This window comes from Prionailurus bengalensis, chromosome B1, assembly GCF_016509475.1.
Source record: "Prionailurus bengalensis isolate Pbe53 chromosome B1, Fcat_Pben_1.1_paternal_pri, whole genome shotgun sequence".
Lineage (NCBI taxonomy): Eukaryota > Metazoa > Chordata > Mammalia > Carnivora > Felidae > Prionailurus > Prionailurus bengalensis.
This window is the reverse complement of record NC_057344.1, coordinates 124,816,324-124,842,633: the sequence shown is the minus strand read 5'-3', so window position 1 is coordinate 124,842,633 and position 26,310 is coordinate 124,816,324.

Genomic DNA, 26,310 nt, shown 5'->3' with positions numbered 1-26,310 from the left:
ATCCTCAATGGTGTTTTCAATATTAAGGCTTCTCCTATCTCATCATTCTGCATCCCGTAAGTATTCAGAGTCCTCTGATGGATATTTTGCAAAGGAAGTATGAAGGATCACTTGAGGAGTTTTAGGAGTAAGGCCTAGAGATATCACACATCACTTTTACCCACATTCCACTGGCTGTTACTCACTCACATGGGGTAGACCTACATGAAGAATGTCGTCTAAAAGTGTGCCCCAGAGAAAAAGGATCAGAGCTTTCAGTGAACCACGGTAGCCTCTGATACCACGTATCCATCTGGTCCCCAAATACTAGTTTTACATTTTTTCCTACTCACCTCTGTTCTGAAGAGATACATTCTGAAGACTCATCTGGTCGCTACTTCCAACTTGAAGTCCAGAATATTAATGTGATATGAGTGTGGTCCTCTTTATTGGATCCAGATATAGCTACTCTCATCTGATGACCTTGAAGTAGAGCCAATTAGCATTGGCTTCCCCTACACTCAATATATGCTAGTGTAGTCAGGATAGGATAGACACAACAGAAAATCCTATTGGAAAAGGGCAGGATGGGAGCTGCATATCGGTCATTTGTATGCAGACATCTAGGTATCTCACTAGGAAGGCCTTATAAAGACTCCTTAACAGAGGGCATAGGATATTCCTTTTTGAGACTATGATTTGGTCTTTGTGTGGAACTGCTTTGTTTAATGGTTCTACCTACTGAGAAGTTATTATCTTCCTATCCTCCATATTCATAACCAAGGTAGACTGAGGTAAACAATGAGGAATATATACTTCTTAAGTCTCCCCTAGTTTCATAGCCTGTTCCTCTTAGTACAAATACTGTATCCTGAACATTATCATTTCAGTGGTCAATGGCTTTTAAGTTTAGGCTCATGTTTACTTTGGCAATAAAACTCTCTTATAAATTTAGATGTCTGTTCTATTTGCTTGTGGTGAGTCTCATGTGCCACTCACCACAACCAAAGCCATCGTTTAGGCAAAAACAAAACAAAAAAAAACAAAAACAAAAAACTTAAGACTTATTTCTTTGTTGCTTCAAACACATGCTACTCTCTCAACATAATGGCAATTGCTTTGGCTAGCCTAAACAATGGATGTGAAGTCCATATGTTTAATCTGATTTTTAAAATATTTTGAGGGGCGCCTCGGTGGCTCGGTCGGTTGGGCGTCCGACTTCAGATCAGTTCATGATCTTGAAGTTCGTGGGTTTGAGCCCCGCATCAGGCTCTGTGCTGACTACTTGCTCAGAGCCTGGAGCCTGCTTTGGAGTCTGTGTCTCCTTCTCTCTCTGCCCTTCCCCCACTCACACTTTGTCTCACTCTGTTTCTCAAAAATAAATAAATGTAAAAAAATTTTTTTAAATATTTTTAGTATATTTGACACATGATGTTACATTAGTTTCAGATGTATAATATCCTTATTCAACTTCTCTATACATTATGCTATGCTCACCACAAATGTAGTTATCATCTGTCACCATATATCACTATTACAATATTAACTGCATTTTCTGTGTTGTGCCTTTTATTCCCGTGACTTATTCAGTTCATAACTGGAAGCCTGTATCTCCCACTCCCCTTCACCCATTTTGTCCATACCTACCCCTCTTACCTCTGGCAATCAGTTTGTTCTCTGTATTTTCAGGTATGATTCTGCTTTTTGTTTATTTGTTTTGTTTTTTTAGATTCCACAGATGAGCAAAATCACATGGTGTTTGTCATTTTCAGTCTGACTTATTTCACTTAGCATAATACTCTTTAGGTCTGTAAAACAGACATGATTCATTCTTTTTCAGTTAGAAGCTTTACAATATATTCAAAAGCACTTTTCAATCTTATCCTTCACTGTTTAGGTTTTAGAAATGATAAGGTTTTTATAAACTTTTATTACTCCAAATCTCTGTGCTCTCAAAATTCCTTTTCACATATAGTTTCATATATAGAAAGCCAAGACTTTCTTGAGCTTATCAATTAAAAAGAGCCAACACACACTCTGATTCTTTCAAACCAATTTCTCTACAGCTACAAGATCAGTAAGGATTGTGTTGTGCCTTCCAAATGATCATAGATAAGAGTTTTAACAAATATTTCACCACTGAATAACCTGGATTACCATCTTCTCAGCCTCCGAAATCAGTTTTCTTGCTTTGAGCCACCTGAGCACTTAACGTAATGCCTCATATATTAGGGTATTGCTGTGCCAGCACAATACGTTAAGATACCAATTCATTTGTAAGTCTGTGTTTGTTACCAATAACTCCCAAATTTTGGTGGATTAACACAAATATTTATTTTCATTTTGCAACTGCACAACAACACATGGGTTTGTGGTTGCCAGTTGTCCTGAGTGGCTCTTTTCCATGAAGTGAATCAGACACTCAGATACCTACCAAATCATAGCTCTTCCATTTCTTAGGGCCTTCAGGTTCTTTGCTGGGTTATCAGAATTTAACTGATAAATATTTTATAGAGAGTGCATGAAAGATTACATGTGATATGTTTTAGTGGTCAGGATTTTCAGTGGTATCCATCACTTCTAACCCATCTCCATGGGCCAAACTTACAACCATGTAACAGCAGGTCTAACATTTAATAGGAAATCTCATCCAACTGTGGGCCAAAGGGGAAAAGAGAAGTAAGTGTTTAGGAGCACATAGAAGCCTTGAGAAAGTACTTTTTGATATTTGTTACTGCATTGTCCCTTGGGCTTATACCAGATTGCCTTCCCATCAGCACTCTATGAGAATCCCCAAATTCCCAGAATCCCGTAAACCATAGCATTACCAATGTCTTAATAACTGTCATTCTAGAACGTAAAATATGCAATTTTATAATTTTTGTAACTTATTTTAATTTTTGTTTAATTTTTTGTTTAATTAAAACAAATTGTTTAATTTTTTGGGTTTGAAATCCATATTGTTTATTGCTCATCTGTATTTGCAATTTTACCTAGTCACATTATTTGTGTATTTGGTGTTAGTCCATTCAGCTTTTTCAGGCTTTATCTGATTAGTTCTGTCTTTAAGTTGCCTTAGGAAGATGGGACAATGAATAATATTGGGATTGCTCTGACTTTCTACATTTGTTGAGCCCACTGAATTTGGGAAAGTAACGTTAAGTTAAATTAGGGTAACTTACCCCTTTGGTCAGTGATTACATTTGTTCTGTCACTTAATGTATTAAAGCTATTTTGGTGAGAGAAGACCCATGTCATTTTAATGATCATCTATACTCTTTCTTTATCAAATTCCCTTTACATTTGCTGCTGTTGAGCAGTACTTGCAGAAAATGGCTCTTAGGAGATTCTTTCTTGAGGATGGCCAATTCTAAAGTTTATTTCTCAAACTGAGCTGCAACAAAACAAACAAAACTGGCTTTGACAATTCTTACATAATACATAATTCATCTTGAGAGCTTAAAGCAAAACTATTATTCAATAAGGTAATGAGACTTTATTAGATGTTTGCATGAATAAAAACAAATCTTTCAATATTGACATAAAATATATATACAAATACATATGCATATATTTTTTTTCATATATATGAAAATCCATTCTCCCTTATTAAAGGTGATAAAACCAAATTATTTGACTTACAACTAGCAAAGTAGACAGTGATCACTTATAACTCGTGCAACGTTAGTAGAATGATTGGTAAGACGTTTTAGGAAATTATTGGTATCAGTTTTCTATCTCTATGTGACATACTACCCAAAACTTAATGGCTTAATATAGCAGAGTTAAAATAACAAAGTCATTTACTTTGCTCACAAATCTGCAATTGTGGCAAATTTCAGAGTGATGGTTCATCATTGCTCTCTTCAACATCAGCAGTGATGGCTTAACTAGAAGCTGGAGAATCCACTTTCATGATGACTCACATACATGGCTGCCAAGCTAGTGCTGGCTATCAACAGGGAACTCAGCTAAGACTATGTTCCAGGAGGTCTTGGTTCTTCTGTATGTAGATACTCCATTAGCTGCTTGTGCTTCCTCACAGCATAGTGACTGGTTTCCAAGAACAAGTATTCAAGAAAATCAGTAAGAAATTGCATCACTTTGTAACCTAGACTCAGAAGTCATATAGCCTTACTTCTGCTATATACATCATTACATCCAGATTCAAGGAGAGGGAATGTAGACCTTACCTCTTAATGGAAGGAATGTTAAAGTCACACTGTAAAAATAGAATATGGAATGAGTGATATTGTTCTTGCTATTTGGGGAAAGTTCTATGACTCATGTTATCAAAATAATCTCATTAATAGCCTTGGTTTCACATCTATAAGACTGAACAGAAATTTTAGTTTGAAAATGCATCTGTTGATGTTTATGTCTCCAATCTTTCTCTCCTGTCATCTATTGCTATGAAATACCAATTACTTGAACAAAATAATCTTCTTTATGAGATCTAAATAAACAAAATATACTCAACAAAGATATACAAAACAATAAACAAAATATTCAAAACAAAAAAAACCTCAATAAACAAAATAAATCTGAATATATAAAAGAATTAAGCAATCAAATTTCCTCAGAGCCATTCATTTGAGTAGATCATTATAAGAAAACATAAAATTTAGGTACAAATAAAATCAAGTAAAACATTTTTCTTCTTTTTTTGTATGTTTCCATTTTTTTATTTTATGTATCTATACTGTGATTTCTGTATATTTTCTTTCTGCAGTATTTAAAAGAATTTACCATTGATTAAGCATGGGGAATTTTTTCTGTTACTGAACAGAATAACCAAAATCATAAATGGAAAAAATATTAACCATAAATACAATTTATGTTAAAGGAAGACAAATTTTTCATTGTCAGGAGGAGAAAAGTAAGAATTTATTGCCCTGAAACAAATAAACAAGAAGAGAGGGTAGGAAGATATCTATATTTCAATAGACAGAATGTAAAGGTTTTTATTATTATTGTCTGAATATCCCTATCATCAGGTATTTGATTATACCTGTAAAGAGATAGTTTATAATTAAAAGAGCCAGATTATAATTGACCTCCCCCAAATGAGCTCTTACTTTCAAAACAAATTTAGAATTTGTTTCTGTTTAAATTCTAATTTTAAGAATTTTTAAAATTTATTAAAAACATAGAACTCAGTAACAAAGGGTATCACACTTATTTTCATAATATTAAAAAATAAATTAAAAGTGTTAAACTAGTACCAACACCAACTAGTGTGTAGTAAAATATACTTGAAACCAGTGTGGCTAAATTAAAATGTGTTTTGGTAAAATATTCAGTACGATAACCAATCTGGGAAATTTTATAGTCTACATGATGAATCACTGATATATTTCATTTTTCCACTTATTTCCTTATTCATATGTGAATAGGAAGACAGGTTCTCAATTTAGCACTTGGGCTGTCTTAACACAGGAACATAACGAACACTGAATGTTAGAATTTTGTAATACTTTGGTGACGGTTCACTTCCTCAAAAAAAATCTCAGTTCTTTGGAATACATCCAAGAACCTAGAAGTAGGCAGCCAAAATAGACAAATGTAAACCCATAAGAGAGTCTCTCAGGGATTTAATCAGAGACAATTTACCATAATTTCAGGCAATGTATCAAACTAGATTAATGCTTTCCAAAATCAACAACAATAAAAGGCATACTTCCTTTTTTTTTTTAATGTTTATTTATTTTTGACAGAGAGAGAGAGAGAGAGAGAGAGAGACAGAGCATGAGTGGGGGAGAGGCAGAGAAAGAGGGAGACACAGAATCCGAAGCAGGCTTCAGGCTCTGAGCTGTCCGAACAGAGCCCGACGTGAGGCTGGAACTCAGGAAACCATGAGATCATGACCTGAGGCGAAGTCAGCTGCTTAACTGACTGAGCCACCCAGGCACCCCTAAAAGGCATACTTTCAACAACATGGAAGAAAGTGGAAGGGAAAAACCATCTATTGAGTACTTTATAGGTACCAGGAATGCTGTTACATAGTTTATAGATGACGTTTGTTCATTTAGTTCGCACAACAGACAGGTCTCACTACCTTCATTTTACAGGTGAGAATATAGTGAGTCTCATTTAATTTGAGTAATCTGCCCAACCTGAGAGATCCAGGGTACAGCTCAAGTCTGTCTGCTTCTGAGGCTCTTTCTGTTTTCACTATGAGGGTATGACTTCGTTTCCCCTGGGCAGTAAAGTGACGACTGCCATAGCTACACGGACCACAGCATGACTCCTGAAAGCTTGACATCAAAAGAGAAGCAAAAAACTGCGGGATTAAACACTGAAGCCACAACTGCAGGATTAAACACTGAGAACAAAATAATAGCCTGGGACCATTTGTGTTTGAAGAAAAACTTTACAACACAGCTCAAGTGCCCAACTTGGAGAATTCACTAATATCGATAATAATTTACCCAAAAGAGTGTGTATTAGAGTTCAGAAAATTTTTCCTATCTAAAATACAACACATACATACATACATAGCAACTTTCCCTGCTTATGATATAAACTTTAAATATATGGAAAATAATAAGGTCAGGAGTCAAATGACCTAGTCCCTAGATTATTCAGTTTCCTCCCCCAAAATCCTTTTTCTTATCCTATCACTGATCCCACACTTATCCTTCAACTTTTATTCCATTTTTTAATTCTTAATCCTATTTGTTATTTTATTTCAAAAATATTGAGGATATTCATTGTTAGAGTTTTAGGCCTTAAAATAGCCATTTATTAATTAAAATAACATTTTCTAAAAGAGTGTCCTTAAGTATTCATAGCAAAAAAAAAAAAAAAAAGAGCTTGAACTCTACCCTTGGAGGAAATTTCTGACTAGGGCTAATCACATTAACAAATTAATATGAGCCATATTTTTATTATCATTGGATACATTGTTTTTATAAATTAAGCCACTTGAGATTTTTTTCTAGTCATCAAACTTCACATGTATTTCTCAGTTTTCAGTCATAAAGTCATAAGTTTTCACACATAAAGGTATTTCAAAAGACATGAAGTTTAACAGAAGTGAACAAATTCTTACCATTACATGTTACAAATAAGAAGCCAAAATATGCATTTACTATTTAAACCGCTCCTATTTCTAGATTACTCCAGATTAGGCATTTGTGGCACATGACTAGATATATCACACTTGTTTTATCATTAACATTTACTAAATGTGAACATCCTCAAGGAAAAGGATATTATCCTATTTGTACTGGGCAAACTCCCTCTAAATCTGGTCTTCATCATGTCAGTCCCAGGAGCATACAATTAGCTTTGTACTTGGAGTCCCAGGAAACAAATTTCTCTGACTTCTCTCTCTTATTAATTAGATCTTGGATGAGTTCAGATTTTTAAATGTTTATTGCAACTATGTCATGGAATGGTAGGAGGAAATTAATATTGTGGATGTGTGTTCTGTGGCAGGTACGGTGCTTTGAATTTTTGTTTGATTCTGCCCCAGACAACATCTCACTAACTCTTCTCAATAATTCTGGCATATACGGTGTGTTAGGTCAAGTTTGAAAATAAGGAAACTGAGTCTCAGGAAGCTCAGAAAACTAAGAAACTTCCTTAAGCCTACATAGTTAGAAAATAATAGTGTTTAGGATTTAAATCCATGCCAACTATTCTAAGACCAATATCCCTTCCATGATACTCTACCATTACTATCTAAGTCAATAAGACATATTACACATAATTTTCTGTTTAAAAGAAGTAAGGGGGAAGAGGGTTTTAAAATGCTCTGAATTTGTGGTCAAATAATACATATAAAGTTTATAAAACATATTATCTAAAATTTTCTAACTATATTTAGTGTAAAAATATATTTCATTAGGTTGCCATTTTAGTAAGTACAATATATTTTATTATAGTTATATTTATCAGCTTTTCTTCTACTTTTAATGTACTTTAATAAATATAGCACAATTTTCATAAAATTTAGAATAGAAGCCCAAAATCCTTTAAATATATTTGTAATTGTGATTTACTAAAATTATATAAAACTTTTATTTCACAGAGAATTTTTAAAAATAGAATAATTCCTCTTATTTTAAATCATCTAACTAAACTAGAGGGAAAAAATTGATTATTTTCTTAGAAGAGTTTGTCCAATTCTTTTTGTAGCATTTTCCCTCCCTGAATTTGTTACTCCTTAATTAATCTCTGTTTTCTTTTCTTAATATTGTCACATCAACCAGCACACTGCTTTTCTCATTAGACTCATCCAAATGATGAATTATTTCCTGATTGGTTGAGCTCTTTTCTTCTCACCAAAGCTTTCTTTTTTTGTTCTCATCAAACCTTTTAATTGATCTTTTATGTCTTTTCTAGTCATTCCTAAAGGAGGGAAATGTCTCATCACCTCTATATTCCATGTTTATGGGCCCAGACCACATGAGTTTTCCTCTGTATGGTTTACCCAAAGCAAAAATAAACAAAATCGTCTATCATTTTTTTTTTATTTTTTTTTCAACGTTTTTTTATTTATTTTTGGGACAGAGAGAGACAGAGCATGAACTGGGGAGGGGCAGAGAGAGAGAGGGAGACACAGAATCGGAAACAGGCTCCAGGCTCCGAGCCATCAGCCCAGAGCCTGACGCGGGGCTCGAACTCCCGGACCGCGAGATCGTGACCTGGCTGAAGTCGGACGCTTAACCGACTGCGCCACCCAGACGCCCCCAAAATCGTCTATCATTTAAAATAGAAGATTTATTACTTTTAATTAGAACAAATCATGGCATAGAAGAAATAGCATATACATTGGGCAGAATTGGTTCTAAGTTTAGGACTGCACTGATGAAGTATCAGAGAATTTGCTTGGCTTTATTGTACAGTCAATGATGTTGCAGCATCCAGGCTCTGAAATAAAGTATTAGAAAGAATTTGGTGGCTTGTGCAGAAAATGTGAGATGATATACAGATCTCTATCTCCTCTGATCTTGGAGAGATCTTGCTATTATCTTTAAAAAAAATTAAATATTTCTTTATTTTTGAGAGAGAGAGAGACAGAGTGCGAGTGGAGGGAGGGGCAGAGAGGGAGAGGGAGACAGAATCCAAAGCAGGCTCCAGGTCTGAGCTGTCAGCACAGAGCCTGACGCGGGGCTCAAACTCATCAACTATGAAATCATGACCTGAGCTGAAGTCAGACACTTAACCAACTGAGCCACCCAGGCACCTCACTAGTATCTTTTATACTTATTTCTGTTCATATCAGGTACAGAGCTCTTCAAAACTGAAAGTTGGCCTCTCAGAATGGCCTCTGACCACCTGCTCACTAACAAACATTTGGGAGTGATGGAGTCAGTTGTTGGGTAAATTTCCTATATCGGGGCAACAGAAAATTGGACTGAGCAACAGAAGGCATCAGAGAGAAGAATTAAGATTGTCTAGTGAGAAAGGCCTTAATGGAAACATCTTTTTTTTTTTTCAACGTTTATTTATTTTTGGGACAGAGAGAGACAGAGCATGAACGGGGGAGGGGCAGAGAGAGAGGGAGACACAGAATCGGAAACAGGCTCCAGGCTCTGAGCCATCAGCCCAGAGCCTGACGCAGGGCTCGAACTCACGGACCGCGAGATCATGACCTGGCTGAAGTCGGACGCTTAACCGACTGCGCCACCCAGGCGCCCCTGGAAACATCTTTTAAATCCTGTTTCAGAGACTATTCTCTCACTTTCCAGCACTAAAATTTTGTGCATTCTGCAAGGCATAGCTCAAATTACACTTCCTGAAGGAAACCACAAATCCTTCTTTATTAGCATAATCATTGTCACCCTCCTCTGTACTGTCTTATCAAACATTTGCCGTTTGCGTCATAGAAACCTGCAGCAACGTTGTTTTAGTGGTTTATGGGTCTGACCTACTCACTGGATCATAAAGGGACTCTCCTCCTGCAATGTCTTCACAGAGAAGAAACTCAGTAAATGTTTGTTAAACTGATCGGAAGTATCAAAGCTGCTGTTTGAATGTGGCCAAACTCAAGAGCTGAAAGGATCTTGATCCATAACATCAAAGGTGCTTCCATCCGAACTCTGAACTCACCTCATGATTGGAATTTCTGTAGTTATGAGAGAAGAGCATCTGTGTATGTGAGTGTGCACATACGTGCTGTTTGTGCACGTGTTGTTTTTTTTCTAAAACTATGAATTATTCTACTGCAATATTAAGCATTAAACAGGTTGTCTATAAACTTTTTTGTTTTAAGTAAATTTTATAGGGGATAAAATCACTGTCTTTGCTCAGCACATTTCTGGAGTGGAATTTTTCTTAAGAGTTTGCCTTCAGGGGCATCTGGGTGGCTCAGTTGGTTAAGAATCCAATTTTGGCTCAGGTCCTGATCTCACAGTTCATGAGATCAAGCCCCAGGACGTGCTCTGTGCTTACAGTGCAGAGCCTGTTTGGGAATCTCCCTCTCTTTCTGCCCCTCCTCTGCTCACTCTTCAAAAAAAAAATTTTTTTTTAATCTTTATTTTTGAGAGAGAGAGAGACAGAGACAGAGTGTGAGTGGGGAAGGGTCAGGGAGAGAGGGAGACACAGAATCTGAAACAGGCTCCAGGCTCTGAGCTGTCAGCACATAGCCCAACGCAGGGCTCAAACTCACAAACCGTGAGATCATGCATGACCTGAGCCGAAGTCATACTCTTAACCAACTGAGCCACCCAGGCATCCCGCCTTTGCTCACTCTTGCTCCCTCTCTCCATAAATAAACCTAAAAAATATATATAAAATAATTTTTCTTCAGAATTTACTGTGGAAGAAAATTGTTGATCTCATTAGTTATAGTTGCAGGACACGCTTCTTAATCCTGAACCTCTATTCTCTCTTCTTCTCCCTTTCTCTATCCTAATTTTTTATGTTAAGGTCTGTCATTTTGTCTTTATTCTCAACTGACTAAAACAAACAAACGTACAAACATCCACTTAGAGAAAGGGTATAAGTGGTAGGCTTAGGAAAGCCTCTGTAACACATATAAGGCATGGGATAGTAATTTGAGTGTTAACATTTATGGGCCATTTATAATGCATCGAGCACCTTGATAAGTGCTTTACATGAATTAACTTGTTTGTTTCTATGGTCCAAACCATTTCATGTGCATGTCATTATTTTATACAGTGAAATACATGAGAAGTTAAGTGACTTGCCCAAAGTCATACACTTATTTAAGTGATTAAACAGGGATTCAGACTCTCTCAGGTTGATCGCAGGTCCTTAGCTCTAACTACTCTATCTAATTTAGATGATATCAGGATAACTGGGAGACTAGTCAGCTTTTCTGTTCCTTCTCATTTGTACTCAGCACTGTTAGAGTACTCCTTATCTTGTATCCTCAGACCTTGCTATTCAGGACAATCTCCATACCCATTGTTATCAGTGATTTTCACCTTTCTTTCAATCATATAGTATGCAGATTCTATGCTATGCTCACAATTTGACTATTGGGCAATTAATACTGATTATGAATAAGACTAAGGGGCCAAAATATCTACTAGATCCTGTACTCCCCAGTGTGCAGGGTCATGTGATGAAGATGATAAGGCATCCATATCAAGAAATGGAAAGGATCTTGGAAAAAAAGGTAACAGTCCCAGTGCAAAATAATTTATACTGCCTCTCCCTATAATATTCCTTCAATATTCTTTAAAAAATGTTTCAGGGGCACCTGGGTGGCTCAGTCTGTTAAGACTCTGACTCTTGATTTCAGCTCAGGTCATGATGTCACAGTTCCTGAGTTCGAGCCCCGCAATGAGCTCTGTGATGATAACATAGAGCCTGCTTGGGATTCCCTGTCTTTCTCTCTCTCTGCCTCTCCCCACTCATGTTCTCTCTTTCTCTCTCTCTCAAAAGTAAAATAAAAATAACATTTAAAAAAATTAAAATGTTTCAGTGATTCTGGTATTAGGTTGAGAGATAACAGAAAGTGGAAACAGAATATAATTTTTTTTGAGGAAATGGATTTCTTGGAACCTATATAAATCTTGGTACACCATTAAGACAGGTCTAAATCGGGGCGCCTGGGTGGCGCAGTCGGTTAAGCGTCCGACTTCAGCCAGGTCACGATCTCGCGGTCCGGGAGTTCGAGCCCCGCGTCAGGCTCTGGGCTGATGGCTCAGAGCCTGGAGCCTGTTTCCGATTCTGTGTCTCCCTCTCTCTCTGCCCCTCCCCCATTCATGCTCTGTCTCTCTCTGTCCCAAAAATAAATAAACATTGAAAAAAAAATTAAAAAAAAAAAAAAAAAAAAGACAGGTCTAAATCATGATGTTTCCAGTATCCTGAGCAATTTGATGAGGAAAATAAAAGCTATTCAATTATGTGATTTGTATCATTGTTTAATGTAACTTAATGCCACAATGGGTTATGATAATTAAAGAGAAGGGAGCTCCTGGGCATAAGAGGATGCCGTGTATATCACACAGTTAAATTATCTACCCTAAGCTTCAGTATTTGCTATAGAACACTCCTTATGGTCATCCAGATTTTACTAAAAAAAACCCACAAAACCTCCCCAAACAACCAATTTATCTGTCCACGGTTTTGACTTTTAGAATGGTTTTCTCTCTTCAATCAAAATATATATATCCCAGAGGTGTCTGGGTGGCTCAGTTGTTTAAGTGTCTGAATCTTGGTTTCAGCTCAGGTCATGATCTTATGGCTTTGTAGGTTTGAGACCTGCATCAGGCTCTGTGCTGACAGTGCAGAGCCTGCTTGGGATTCTCTCTCTCACTTCTCTCTCTCTCTGCCCCTCCCAGTCATGCTGTCTCTGTCTCTCTCAAAATAAATAAACTTTAAAAAAAAAAGAATGCATGGAATTGAAAAGATTCCCACTTTAAAAAAACAAGCAAAATCAAAACAAAATATATATCCCAGTCTTAAAGCCATACAAAAATAAATACAATTATTTTTTCTTTTGAAATATCTTTAGATTATTTTAATGACAGCTACTCATATGTCCTCTCTGGAATTTTCTTTGTTTGAAATAACCATATGCAGCCCATTTAAGTAGTTTCTATAAGCCTTATTTTTTTTTTTCATCCATTAATCAAATATTTACTGAGCATCTAGTACATGCTAGATACTGTTCTGGGGGCTTTAATACAGAGAAAATTAAGATAGATGAGCTTCTGATTTCATAAAGGTTGTATTCGTTAGGAGTGATAGAAAATAATCACATATATACATGTGTACAAATATACATATACAACACCATTTTAGACAGGATACAAATAGACAATATACAAAATATAAAACATAGTATTGGCATAGAGATTGCTAGTACAGTGAGATTAGGTGTGTGTATATAAGAGGGAATAATTTTGGATAAGTGTTTCCTCTTTAGAAAAATAATATGATATTAGCTTTAAATATTTGATAAATAGAAATAAATCTAGGGTGAGTACATGTATGTAAGGTTTAAGGAGAATATTGTATGAAACCATTTAAGAGTAAAACCAGGTCAGACTAGGAAGAAATTTATCATAAATTTTAAGAAATCTAATGTAGGTGCAGTTGCAGCCATTGGAGGGTCTCGAGTAGGGGAAATATATAATTTGATCCATTGTTAAAAGACAAACAAAAACAAAACCCAAGTTTCCAGGAAGATAACAGACCATGGTGGAACACAAAAATGAAAGCAAGAAGAAAGACAATTTGGGGCCAATTACAATGGTTAGGAAAGAGATGATGGAAATTTAGGGTAGTAATAAGGAAGATGATAAAAAATAGATAAATTCAAGATATAGTTGCAAATAGAGCCAACAGGACTTGATGATGAATTGTGAGTGAGGGTGGACAAGGACAGGAATAAGAATGATTTCTGAAATTTTGACCTGACCAGTTTGGGGGAGAGGGTGTGACTCTGGCATTTACTGAGATACAGAGAAAGGGGACATTCAGTAATGGGGTGTGTGATATCACATCGCTATAATGTACACCTGAAACTAATGGAAAATTATGTCAATTATACTTCAATAATGAAACAAAATGGGGTGTGGATGGAGGAATCAAAAGTGCTCTTTAGAACTTTGCTAATTTTGAGAAACTAACCAGATATCCTAACTAACCAGGAGATAGCTACTATGCAGGTAAACCATTAGAAATGGGACTGAAACTGTGAAATGGGGAGTCAGAAACATGTCAGATGCTCATGAAGTCATGGAGCTGATTTAAATCATCAATAAGGCATGTATAGAGAGTAAACATGACTGGAGGCAACCAAGATTTAGAGGACATCCATGGAAAGAGAGATAAGCCAAGAAGACAGACCGAGCAGCAAATGATACAGGAGAAACTGTGATTGTGTTAGGACGACCAAAGGAAGAGAGAATATAAAGCAGCATGTCAGCCTTGCTAAATATTTGTGACAAGTGAAATAAAATGAGAACAAAGTATTGAATATAGCATTTGGCAAAATGAAGGTCACCGGTGTTCATAAGAAGAATACTTTTCTATGAAGTCATGAGAGAAATGTCAGATACCAGTGAGTAGAAGAGAGAACAGAAGGTGATATATCATTAGTAATATATCTTTTTCAGGAAGTTATCACTTGGATAAAGTTGTACTATCAAGGAAGAAATAGAAATGTAAACCAGCTTGGTTGGAACACATGATCACAGACATTGTCATTTGCTTTTAGTGGTAAATTTTTAAACATAACTTGATCAATAGAAAGGGGAAAACATGATGATATAAAAGGAAATGTAACTGATGGGATAAAGCTTCTGAAAAGATCAGGTTATGCAGAAGTTTAGGAACCAATAGCAGATTTGGCCTTAGAAGCAGGGTCAACTTCCTCACTATAATATAAGCATTTTCATCATCATTATCAATGTTGGATATTTTCTTAATATCATAAAGTATTTCAATTTTTTGCTAAATATTAAGTGAATTACATATATATATTTATATATATAAATTTTAAGCATAATCATAGATTTTTAAAGCACTATCTAGTTTTTTTTTTTGTAACGTTTATTTATTTTTGAGAGAGAGAGAGAGAGCGCGCGCGCTCGCTCATGAATGGGGGAGGGGCAGAGAGAGAGGGAGACACAGAATCGGAAGCAGGCTCCAGGCTCTGAGCTGTCAGCCCAGAGCCCGACGCGAGGCTCCAACTCACGGACCACGAGATCATCACCTGAGCTGAAGTCGGACGCTTAACCGACTGAGCCACCCAGGCGCCCCAAGCACTATCTAGTTTTAAGGTGATCTCCTATATCTATTTAAACATTTTTTAAATGGATCTTTAAGTTTTTAAGACTACGTAAAAAATTATTCATTTTGGACTGATTTTAATATGTAGAAATTATGACTGAAAATCATCTCAGAGAAAGAGTTTTGATTATTATTGTTATTTGGTGGTGATTACTGTTTTTTCCAAAATCAAGGCGATTCAAAGAAATGTTTTGTAAATTCCCTTTTCTATGGACAATATGCACAAAGGTAATAATTGATGGGCATAGTTTCTTGATTAGGCATTTGATGGTCAGTTAATGCATTTTCTTTCTACTTAATCCAAATTTATTTACTCATTTTATTATTATCCAGTAACAGGGATACATTTGTTGTTCATTTCCTTCTGGTAGTTGACAATGGTCAAAGGTGAAATTCTGGAATTGATATTTATCAATGCACACTGGTCATGTCATTGCCTAACCTAGTATGTGACTAAACGTAAGCAAGTATGAATGAAAAGAACAGAGAACAAACACACCCAAGGCTTAGAGTTCTGGCGATGCCTTAACAACAATGGCACATAATGCTTTTGCTCTTTATATTTGCTACAGGGATGTGTCATAGGAAGAGTAAGGAAACACAATACAGAAAATGTTTTTGCGACAGAGTAGTTTTAGATGAGTGCTTTCTACAGGACAGGGTTTTCTCATATTAAACCTCTGAGGTCAGCAAGTATAGCCTCCCACTTAGAAACTACAACTTTATCAACTGACTATAGAAAATTTATGATTTTGCACAAAGAGAGAAAGAAAGGACAAAGAAGAAGAGAAGGATGAGTACAGAGAAACAGGAAAAAAACAAAAACCAAACAAACAAAAAACACACAAGGCCAAGGCCAAAGTTGTTGCTATGCACTTATGGCAGACAATCCCAAATTTCATTTCAAAACAGAGGAAGACAAAGCAATAGTCTTATGCCAATGATTCATAAGCAGGATGGGACTAATACATATATTTTATAGGTACAGATATATAGATTTATATAGTATGTTTCAAGAGAACACATCACAAATCAAAGCAAAAATACATCTTGTTCCAGTATCATTGAGAGCTTACCCTAGTCAGCCAACTGAAGGGCCAGTACTCATTCCTAGTGTTAGCTGGGTTTGTTAACTGGTTAACAGAAAACTTGTAGAAGTTTCTTGAAGTTGACTGTACGTATTCCTCATTTTTATTTATTTTTATTGCTTACTTTTATATGAATTACTTGGGAACATTTAAGTTAGAAATTATAGAGATTGGCACAACTGTCACCTAAAATAAGAAAAATCATATTTCTGTTACCTACAGAACGTTTAAGGACCTGCAATTTGTGGTTGGTTTGAAGGTTTCACACTCATCAGGGACTTAGTTATAAGTTTAAAGGACTAAGTGTTTAAATATGAGTACATTTATAGAACGCTCCTGTACTCAACCCATTCACATGTTTCATTGTTTATATAAAAATTTTATGCTGAGATTTAAATATCCTCAAGTTATTAGTACAGGCATCTGTTAGAATTAGTTGACTACTACAGAAACTATGATTAACTCATCTTCCTTCTATCTTTTGCTCTGTGATTCTCAACATGCAGTTTCCATCTGAAAGTCAAAATGACTACTGGAAATCCAGCTAATCACATATTATAGAATACCAGCAAATAGAATCTTATCTGAAAAGGAAGGCGCACAGTCTCTTATTTAAGCACTGTACCTGGGAAGTTAATGCAAACATTCCACATATATTCTAATGGCTAGAACATAGTTCTGTTGTCACAACTCGTGAATTTGGGCAGCTGGAAAATAAACTTTTATTCCAGATTTCTAGGTACTCACATGAAACTATGAAGAAAGGAGGAAAGAATGGATACTAGAGAACTACCAGAATTTTCTACTACCAAATCACTTATATGTTTATATTTATTTATAGGCATATAGAAAAATACATAGTTAGCCAAACACATATTACTAAGAAATAAAAGGAACATGGGTATAGGCAGACAACTAACATTTGCTGCTACAAAATCATATGTGATATGTGTATGTATGTGTGTATACATACTTATAGAAGTGTATATATATATATATGTATAGATACATGTATGCATATATACTTGTATGTATATACATATATGTACATATATGTGTGTGTGTGTAATTATTTATGTCTCACTAATGTTTCTGGTACTATTCTAAGTTTGTTTGTTTGTTTTAATTTAATCCTAAAACACGTTGATGTTGCAGATGAGGAAACTGAGGATTTGAAAATCTAAGAATTTGCTGAAAATCTTGCAGTTTGGCTTTGACTGACTGTATAATTTGTATTCTTCATTAAGATAGATGCATGGGTAGATGGATGGATGGATGGAATTTGAATAGATTGATGATGATTGGAGATACATGGATGCCTACTTACATAGATAAAGTATACACTTTAGTATTTTTTTTTCATTTCCCAGGACTACTGTAACAAAGTACTAAAAATTGAGTAGCATAAAATATCAAAAATTTATTCTCTGATAGTTCTAGAGGCTGGAAGTCCAAAATCAAGGTGTTGGTAGTATTGGTTCCTTCTGGAGGGCACTGAAGGGGATTTTCTTCCTTTTTCTCTCCTGACTTCTAGTGATTTCTGGCAATCCTTCTTTTAATTTTTGGCACTTCTGGGCTTCTAAATGCATCACTCCAATCTTTGCCTCCATTGTCACATGGAGTTCTTCCCAGTATTTCTGTCTACTCTGTGTCCAAATTTCCCTCTTCTTATAAGGACATTAGCCGTTGGATTAGAGCCCCATCTAATTCAATATAATCTCACCTTAACCTGACTATATCTACAGAGACCCTCTTTCCAAATAAGGTCACATTTACAAATACTGGGAGTTAGGACTTCAATATATCTTTTTGGTGAACACAAGGGAACTTATAATGGAACTCTATTTCAGTAGGCTTAAATTGACTTTCAACAAAAACTAACACTGATTATTCACAGTGATTTTTTTTCTTATTTATGTATTTATTTTTAATGTTTTTTTAATTTACATCCAAATTAGTTAGCATATAGTGCAACAATGATTTCAGAAGTAGATTCCTTAGTGCCCCTTACCCATTTAGCCCATCCCCCCTCCCACAATCCCTCCATGTAACCCTCAGTTTGTTCTCCATATTTATGAGTCTCTTCTGTTTTGCCCCCTCCCTGTTTTTATATTATTTTTGCTTCCCTTCCCTTGTGTTCATCTGTTCTGTGTCTTAAAGTTCTCATATGAGTGAAGTCATATGATATTTGTCTTTCTCTGCCTGACTAATTTCACATAACATAATACCCTCCAGTTCTTCCACGTAATTGCAAATGGCAAGGTTTCCTTCTTTTTGATTGCTGAGTAATACTCCATTATATATATATATATATATATATATATATATATATATATATACACCACATCTTCTTTATCCATTCATCCACCAATGGAAATTTGGGGTCTTTCCATACTTTGGCTATTGTTGGTAGTGCTGCTATAAACATTGGGGTGCATGTGTCCCTTTGAAAGAGCACACCTGTATCCCTTGGATAAGTAGTAGTGCAATTGCTGGGTCGTAGGGTAGTTCTATTTTTAGTTTTTTGAGGAATCTCCATAATGTTTTCCAGAGTGGCTGCACCAGCTTGCATTCCCATATTCACAGTGATATTTTATCTCAAATAATTGAGTTGCTTTCTTAAAATTCCAAGAGAAGAATATCCTCAGGATCTGTTTAGCTAGAAAAGTCTGAACTCAAGTGAATTTGATTACACATGCAGATTTCCCCTATTTTGGGGCCTAAGGAATAGCTACTTAATCCTGTCTTATAATGTGAAATCACCTATAAAAGGAAGAATACTATAACATTTGAATAGTTGGGAAACAAAAATCCCTATCTAGATCTATTAATAACTACTTAACCATCTCTAATTTGGTTCTTTGCAAAATAAACTAATATATACTTGTATCTTAAAACAGTTGAGTGAGAAATGGATGAATTATAAGTTATTAGATCTAAATCAAAAGCTAAATCATAGTTGCAGGAACAATCAATGTAGGCACTATACCTATCAAGAAAAGATGAACTGAAAATGTCCTAAAACAATTAGAAAAATCATTTACTAATAATGGTATTAATTATTTCAGTCTTTAAAGCTCAATTCAAAGCCAAACTCAAACAGGTCCCAGTAGATGACCATACCCTGGAATGTAGAGATTGATATAATTTAAGCTAAAGTTAAAGATGTATCATAGGATGTATATCATAAGATATGCAGTTCTTTGGATAGAGAAAGAGAAACATTACAGGATGTAATGTTGAAATTCATTGTGAAGGATGAGCAGATAATGATATATATTTTTTAAAAAGATTTAAGCAAGGTTTATCTGTCATTTGTATGTAGGATGAAGCAGATGGGAGAGACAAGTTAGAACGTCTATGAAACTCTTTCATTCGTCTTTGAGTGAGGTGATCAAAGTGTGGATTAGGATGTTGACAATGAAAATAAAGTGAAAAGAACTTGGATAAGGGATATCTTAAAGGAAAACTGCATAGAATTTGGTGACTAATGGATCTTAAAAAGAAGGATTGGGATGAGTCGCATATCATTTAAATTTTGGAGACTGAATGACTAGCTTGAATCCAGACTAAGAAATAAGAGTTTTTCATTCAATATAGCTAACTAAAATGTCACAAGCTAGGACTAAAGTAATTTACAATATGTTGACTCCCTATCCACTAGCATTTGGAAGAAATCAGGAAAATGTCAACTCAATCTGTTTTTCTTCTGTCTTCAGGTATCCAAACAAAACTTACAACATACTACTATGCTCCTTCTATTACTCCTTTCAATTTTTCTCTGGTCTAGTCGATCCTCTCTAATGGAATGTTGAGACAAATGTGATGTGCCAATTGCCTCTCATAGACATTTGTGTCACCGATCCCATGGTACTTTCATATCATGTTTCCCCCCAGTTCAATATTTTAAACTATCTGGAAGATTAATGAAGACAGTTTATGCAAAAGAAATTATATAATGAGCAGGGATATGATACATGAAAGAAAATGTACACAAAATCTGCTTTGCACCTTGCAGCTTAATCACCAACGGAGACTGTATAAATTTCACAATTAATTTCTGTTCATGCCGTTACAATTTTTTTTATTTAGTTAAATTGACTTTAAAAGATTGCAATGCTTTTAAATTATGCAAAAGACATTGTTTTAAAAGTCATAGATCTTATTTCAAGGGCTTTTAAATTTATTCTCTAAGACCTGTTTGAGAGTCACATGGGCAATTATTAGGGGAAATTTGCCTAGTAAATTCCTGTATTTTGCGTAAAATTTGCATATCAAACTTGATATATTAAAGAGGATGCTTTTCCTAGGAATATCTTAACAAATATGGAACATATAACTTGTATAGAGTAGATACTTTTTGGGTTGTTCCATATTTCAGTGTTCATGGTTTCAATGAGCTTATGCAGCACTTTAAAATTATTTCTAAAAGCTTAGGACATCTTGATATGCTCAAGTACATGGTATGATTAGTTTTTATAGTTTTACAAAAATGTTGAAAGTAAAAATAAATAATATTTTCTATAAAAGTATTATCAAATCTCTTACGGAAAGAGATTTAGTAGTTTGATCAAAGACTTAGTTTTGAAGACTGGAGATAGATTTAAGGTAATCAAATATTAGAATCAAATGTTAGATAGTCTTTCAGATAAAGTAAAGAGATTAATTAATTATATTTACTTGGAACTTATACTAACCTGTGGAAAGAGTCAGGTTTCACTGTTGAAACAAAGTTTTAGATTAAAATGCCTTCACATCTCACCAAAGGGACAGCACTCATAAGGATTCATAACAGGTCAGCTTTGTCCATATTTTAAAGTAAATATTATGCAGAGTTCATTTATTTTCAATTATAAATCAGTAAGACTATTTTGTACGGCTTTCTTATGTAGTGTTTTCTTGTATTTATTTGAAACATATGTCATACACTAGCTAATTTATATACTGCTATATTTTAATACTGATACCCTAACAAAATGGACTGTGAGGAATTTGGGACTGATTATTCTTGACTTTGACAGCACATCAAATGCAAGAATTCTTTCTAAGTCAATGAAGAGTTGCTTGAAGCAAAAATCAAAAAAATGTTAATGCCTGATTGATTATCTCACCTAGATCCATGAATGTTTTGAAAAACAACTTGCTTTTTAGTAATAGCATAGAGATGGTATATCAAACAAACAGGTAGCCATCTGATACTATTTCATGGAAAATGATAAAGTAGTCACAATATACAAATGAGGTTTGTTCACAAATAATTATTTCTAGATACCTATACATTCTTATTACCCAAAGTCTATGTGAGGATTATGGGTATAAAAACTCTCTGTGTGTATGTATATGTAAATGTATGTGTCTGTGTATGTATGCATGTGTCTATCTAGAAACCTGCCTTGAAAGTTTAAGACCTTACTTGAAGAATGGCTTTGAGCACATTGTGAATTTCTAATGATAAAGAACAGATGGGATTGATTGCTAACTCAGTGTGAAACAGGAGGAAAATGCCTGCAGATATTCAGGCCTGGTATGGAACAGCTATTCCAGCCCCAGTAGCCAGGGCTTATCAGGGTGAAAGAACCAGACTGATGAACACAAGGCAAAGTTTGTGCAAAAGAAGTGAAATCAGCCTAGTAATTACTTGATTACTGAAAGGAAAATATCACTTCTGAAGGGAGATGTTTTAAATGAACTGAAAAATAGAGACATACTGGTCTCAGTAGGCTTCAATTAAAAAGTTGCAGGATTTGTTTTACTGGCACCAGGAGATGCCCAGTAGTAATTTATGTTCTGGGAGGCCTTTCATACACAAAGTCAGTGCCTCTTTTATTTTTAGACCCCCTAAGGCTCCTAAGGAAAGAAATATGCCAGTCAGATGGCAAGTCGGAATCAAACATCCACATAATCCAGAGAGGGAAAAATTATTTAAATACCTACGAATATGTCAAATAGGCTGCTTGGAAATCTTACTCTATTTCTTCTTAATATCTGAGGAAGATAAAAGAAGAAACAAATTATTGTGACATAATAAAGGAGAGAAAGATCTTAATTATCATCTGAGGATGGTTAGAAGAATGGACTCTTGACTCATTTGGTGTAACATTTTTATAATACTTCAGGTGCTTAGAAATGCATGGTGTGTATAAGCCATTATTCAGATAATGAGATGCTAAACCGCAATTTGCGTTGAAATTGTCCAGTGTTGCTTTTCATTAAAGAGATAATGACTCAGAAGATATTTTAGGTGTTGCTACAAGCTGCTGTTTTCATTCCATTTTTATTTGGCAAATTGGGTCACATTGTATTACAAGAAGATAATCTGACTTATAATATACCCATGTTACCTGATTTTGCAACACAGAAATGATGAAATGTGATAGCCCTTTTGCACCTGGCATGCAATCTCAGCATAATGCTATACTGAAGCAAGTCAGCAGACCTTTATGCAATAACCTAAATTTTGCTTTAAGGCACTTTTGTGTATATTAAACTGTGCTCTTGAAGGGAAAACATCTGCAGCAGTTCAGTATGCTAAAGTAGACAACATCACAAAAGTCTGATGGGTTAGAGCTCTTATATTTCTCCTCAATTTGTTGGCATTGCAAACTAGCTGAGGGTGTGCTCTCCATAGAACTCATTAGATCGAGAGAGGAAGCACCTGGCGGCCACTGATGTGCTAATGCTAAATCCAGAAGTAATAGACTTTCTTTGGAAGCATATATAACCAAGGCTTCAGGGCAATTTTCTAAGCTGCCAGGACTCTTGATACAGGGTCTAGATCTCTCAATCTTCCTTTCAGAACAAAGTGTGAGACTATCATGGAGAAAAGGCAATTCATAAATGTTTTACTAGGATCATAATTCTCATCACAGATGAAGGTATGGCAAAATCAGTCAACTCTTACTTTGTTGGTACTGAAAACTGCTTCTCAGGAATGTTTTGTCTCAGTCTCTAGGCAGAAGTTGGCCAATTTTTCTGTAAAGGATTGGAGAGTAAATATTTTCAGCTTTGTGGACTAAACTATTCATCTCTGCCCTTGCAGTGTGAAAGCAGCCATAGACAATATCTAAATGAATGAGTGTAATTATGTCACAATAAAACTTTATTTACAAAAACAGGCAGTGGGCCAGACTTGACCCACAGCTTACAGTTTGTTTACCCCTTTTCTAAGCCATGGAAGTGTTCCTGGCTTGACCTGTTAACCCTATTTCTAGGTATGTATATTAAGGAAGATATTTACAATTTTAAAAACATTTCCACCCTAGTGTTGTTCATTGCAATATTATCCATAATGGGCAAAAAAAATTGTAATTGCCTTAATGCTCAACAATAAAGAAATAGTCAAGCTTATTAAATAGAGGTAACATTATGCAACTGTCCAAACGTTATTTTGAAAAATATATAATAATACCTAAATATCTATATTTTAAATAAGTGAAATAAAGTGAAAAATTCAAGCTACAAAAATGTGAACACTTAAGAACAGAAATTAAATATGAACACACATACTCAAAACATTTTAAAAACTCAGAATGTGAATGAAAGTTCAATCATTCAAAATCCATACATATAAGACAGGAAAATCACTGGGATATATCTGTACCTTAATTCAGCAGTCTCATATTGGGCGTTTCTTATGTGAAAGGTCACTGTGTTAGGCATTGGGGTGGCAGAAGTAAATGATAGCCTTCCACTTAAAGACAATTACAGACCAACAATGGAATATGACAGAAAAGATGAAATTATAACACGTCCTTCAGTGGATAATGAGGGAGAAGATTCTAAGGGAAGGTCAGGAGAACTTGCCATAAAGGAAGTTAGTAGTTTAGTACCGCAGGAGCTGTTAGGTGGGGAGGGAAAGGAGGGGCCATAAGAGACCGGGTGGGAGAGAACTTAGCATGACACACTAAGGAGTTGAGACTTTATCCAGAAGGCAAAATGGACAGGGGGAGTGAGCTGCATTGAAGGGATTAAAATTCAACGTCAAATAATCTCTTTAAAAACAAACTTTTGATGGTAATATAAGGGATCTACTAAATAAAGCAAGGACAACAGATAGGAAACAACTATAGGAAATACCACAAGAAAGTGGTGCTGGAGAACTGGTTAAATCCTGGATCCTTCTCTTACTAAGTACATGACCTGCAGCAAGTCTATTAGCCATTCTGTCTCCTTCCCCTCATTTGTAAAGTTGATATATTGATACCTTCCTTAATGTAGCTAAAACCATTAGCACAGTTTATTTTTAAAGAATAAACATGCTTTATTACTGATTGTAATAATATAGGTTAGAAACATTAGAGTTTGAATAAAACACCTAATAAAATCAGCTTGAGAATAGTGAAGAAAAAGTATACATATGTTTAGGAAGCTCCTGGATAGAAGGAAAAGCAGGCATCAAAATTAACCTTCTGGGGAATTATGCCATTAATCTGATTTGGAATTGTATGAAAAGGAGCCAATTTTGGAGATAGATACTTAAGAATTTAGCTTATGTTGGAAAATTATTAAAATAACTGAGGTATAAAAATATTGGAGTCTGACTCAATACTGATGTGCAAATATGAAAACATATGACTCCATTGGAGTATACAGAATATGTGTAACATAATTCTCTCCCGGCCTAGGCTTGCAGGTTTGGGAAAACTTGAAGTGAAGAAGAAAGAGGAGAAAATGTATATAAATATATGACTGAGAGAGTGCAGTAAAGATCTGATATGCCATTGTTTGTATGTGTTTGGACAGAATTTTGGACAGAATTTTCTAATCATCCATTAGCATGTGAAATCCATCTTGGCAGGGAAAATACAGCTCTTGTGGATGAAAAACTCTTTAATATTTTCTAAGGAATTCAAAGCCAGTGGAAATCCAAGGAAATAAATTTCTAATAATAGGCTTAATTTTATCCTAATTTGTTTGAATCAATACTATTGATTGGCAATGCTAGTTTTCTCCCAGCTTTCAATTCTGTTCCCGTTAGCAGATGTTGCTTTGAGCAGAGATGGCTTGTCAGCCCAGCTGCAGCCCCTCCTATTTACTTCTTCTTTCTATGTAATCTGGAATCCCTGTCAATGTTCTTTACCATTGTGCACTTTTTTTCCCTTTCGATGTATAATTTCTTCATAAATAACGTGCTAATTTCATGTTCTTGTCTATGATGTGGTAGCATGTCAAAGAGGCTTTTTAATCTGTAAACAAATTACGTCTATTGCTTTACCCCTGTCAAGAACTCATTGACTCTCTTGCTTGATGGAAGTTAATTGGTTTGTTAAGCCTGACACTCATCTTTCTTTTCATCAATCCATGCTAAATTTTTTTCCATACCATTCTATAGTTGCTTAAGTGTTCTCACGTTGTCTTTCACAATCATTAATCCAATGTATTTCTTCACTAGAGTTACATTTCTCCTTTCAAGGGCTTAATGTCTACTGAGGTCTGTCCATAAGAAGACAATATTTGGCTGAATTTTTCTCAATTTGATATTTATTTTTATTTTAACAAATGAAGTTGCATGTGTTCTAAGTTTGTTAACTTAACAGTTGTTAAGAAAGAGGAGCACACAGTGCCAGAAGATGAATCACAGTTCAACATGAGACCATAAGAGAAATTGAGATAGAGAAGTTTATCACTCACACGTCCTGGAGAAAGTACATGGCATGCCTCCAGGGGCAATATGAGGAGGTCAAGGTAGAGTGCCAAAAAAGACCTATACATAGGATCTGGGGAACCTGCCTTTACTTAAGTCTCTGGGTGTGTTGCTTTGGGGTTCTTGGACTGAAACCAGATTGGTCAACTCAAACCCAAAGAAGCGGGGTTTTGATTAGATTCCATGGGAATCTAATCTAAGCACGAGGGGAAGACCTTGGAAGGGTGGGAGAGTGGCAGGTGGGAAGACAATTGGTCACAGTTGGGCAGTTGGGGAAGTCATATCAAGAATTTGCATTTGCTTGTGACTCTAAGGTGTATGCTGCATGAAGGACTAGAGTTAGTTTAAGGTCCCTGCAGGCCACTTGGCCAAACA